Genomic DNA, 2938 nt, shown 5'->3' on the forward strand with positions numbered 1-2938 from the left:
ATTCCATTACTCTATATCTAATTCATTTTAACAGCTCATCGGGCTGCTTAGTAACTGTGCGTAGAAAAAAAGCCAATAAATGTGATTGCAATGAAATGAAAGGCCTATTGTGTGACACTTCATTTCAGCCCCGTCAGATCCAAAAGCACTGAGAGACTCTTCCCACTAGATGGTAGTGTTTTAACGTTCAGGCTCCTAGCTGCTATTCAGATTTTTCATGAGAAGGACCCAGCATTAACTAACTTTCCTTCACTATGGTTGGACCTCATGCTTGAATCCAGTCATACTAAATTAGGTACTGATACTTAGACAGTCTTCATTTTAAAATGTAAGGAGTAAAAAAAAGAAAAGAGAAAAGAAAGAAAAGAAACATTGCCATATCTGTTCTGACCAGTAAACCTGACCACACTTTCCATACAACAGACCTTGAATATTTAGTTACTAACCCAATGCAATAAACCGGCAGTCTCAGTCTCGAGTCTGCAAATGATTAACACAGCCGTGAAGAAAAATATTAAATTTTTAATAAGAATCTTAGACTAAAGGTGATGTACACAAGCTGAGATCATTTAATCAAAATTTGCACTTGTTCAAAAGATTTTGAAAGAGTAACTCAATACATTTACTGTATTTTTCGTTTGTTTGCTGGTTTGTTTTTCGGGGTATATAATTGTACATTGTCACGTCTCAAAATCTACCAGTTGTTGCCTACTGTCCATATTTACAGTGTCTCTGGTTATAAAGAAATACATGCATTATGTTATTTTATTTATCTGTTTAAAGAGCTTTTATTTTCTCCAGGGTTTTGTTTTGTTTTTTTTTGTCTTCTATCCCTGGTCCACAAATAGCCTGCTAATTATTGAATAAATAATTAATATCTTATCTCTCTCTCACTCAGACTCCATATATTACCCATTTTCAGTCCCTCCAGCTGCTCCTTTCACATTTATGAAGCTGTTAATAACTAATCGTCATGTCTTTATGTAGCTATAGTTACGATAGCTTAGCTATCTGACAACTACAAAGAAAGTTTGAAAAAACAAACTGTGGCCTTGGAAGGGGTATTACCACCATTTATATACCACCTTTATATACCACCTATTTACAATTACTGTTTCAAAGGTAAATATTATAGTTTTACTTTCACAACGAGTTATAGTTGCTTCTAAATCTCATACTACAGCACATTTTGTCAGTGAGTGCAGTGTGAACTGAACTTTCTCTTAGGGACCCAAGTCTCAAACAGCTCTTTGTTTACATATCTTGAAGCTAGCTGTTAGCCTCTGCAGTTAGCTAATGGTTAACTACCCATGTGCTCCTTCCTAACCAACCCCCGCCGTTACGTTATGTACTTAACAATTTTCCCTTTACACAAAAAAATAAATGAAATAAGATGATTTAAACTTTAAAAAAAATACCCGTATTGACGAGAACTATACACTGACACTGACTACTTCAGCCCAACTGAATTAGACGGTAACATAAAAAAATAAATACATACATAAAAACACTCGATATCATTAATATTCTCAGTGTGATTTATGAATGTTACGTGATTACTAACACGCAAAACAGACACATCACCTGTCGGGGCACTGTTTGGGTTCAATTTGAGTGTAGGAACACTCGACGTCGTCAGGACTTAAGCATTCCCATTTTAGCGACCATGTTTAGCATATGCGTGTATTTCTGTTTGCAGTTTCCAGCAGCAATGTGAATTGAATGTGACTAATTCAATTTGCACTAAATAAAGAAGAATTGAAGTGTTACTGAATATTTTGAAGTCAATTTATCTGAGTACACACTGTTCATATTTATGATCTCTGTAATTATGAGAAAACCTATTACATTTATCTTCAGTGAATTATTTGCTCCAAGCCAAGGGCATTTGTTTTGGGGGTTTGTTTTGTTTTATTTTTTTAAACCCTGCTCCACAAATAGCCTGCATATCTGTTTGATTCACTTTAGGGAGCAAAGTGCTCTCTGAGGGCAGTAATTTATCTCTATTGCTAATTTTTAACTGTTACTTCATATTAAATATATTGACTGATTTCCCCAGATAGCCATGAGAAGAATATGTGTGTGTGTGTTTTTGTTTTTAAAGATTGTTTCTCACATAAATAACTGTGAATGTGAGACTGTAGCCTCCATAGGGGGTCATTGGACTCTGAGCACACAACCAGGAAGCAGCATGACTCCTCAAGAAAGAGTACTGCTGTTGAGCTATTTGAATTTCTTGATCTTTTTAACAATGACTCCTATTGAACTGTCACTTTGCCTAAACGAGACATCCATGACCATTTGACCCTTAAATCACACTGCTTGCTAGAAAGACACATAAACACAACCAACCAAATCTAAAAATGTTTCCATGCTGTTTGGTGTTTTCAGTTATGGATTATTTTTTCTGTCTCTTTATTCCCCACATTTTTATCGCAGGAAGCAGCTGAACTTACTTGGAGATTGGTTGAAAATATGAAGGCCAAAACACGCTGCAGTTTCACATGAGGAAAGTGCAGGGCTGCAGGATGATTAACAAGATGGGAGCAGGAAAATGCTGATATCCTACACAACAATTAAAAAATGTTGCTTTTCCTGATGAATTATTGACAGTCTTCTATGCAAAGTGATTCAGAAAACAAAACTAAAGATCTCTTGGAACTGCTGGTCGGGAATCACCAAACTAGAAGATTTAACCCTCTCAAGGCAGGCGTTGCAGATTTGCAACAGTTAAACACTAACAACCTGATTACCCCACATACATATTTTATGAGTTTTTTTTACTCAGAAGTACCACTGCAGGACGTGGTTGTGCATTAGCAACTAAAACTTAATTTGAGCCTGAGAGGGTTAATAAACCTGTGCTTGTAGCTGCCCTGCAGGCCTTGTCCTCAGACCTCAAACACTAAGATGATGTAAACAAATGTTTAATCGTGTG

This window comes from Aulonocara stuartgranti, assembly GCF_965226115.1.
Source record: "Aulonocara stuartgranti genome assembly, chromosome: 1".
NCBI classification, from domain to species: domain Eukaryota; kingdom Metazoa; phylum Chordata; class Actinopteri; order Cichliformes; family Cichlidae; genus Aulonocara; species Aulonocara stuartgranti.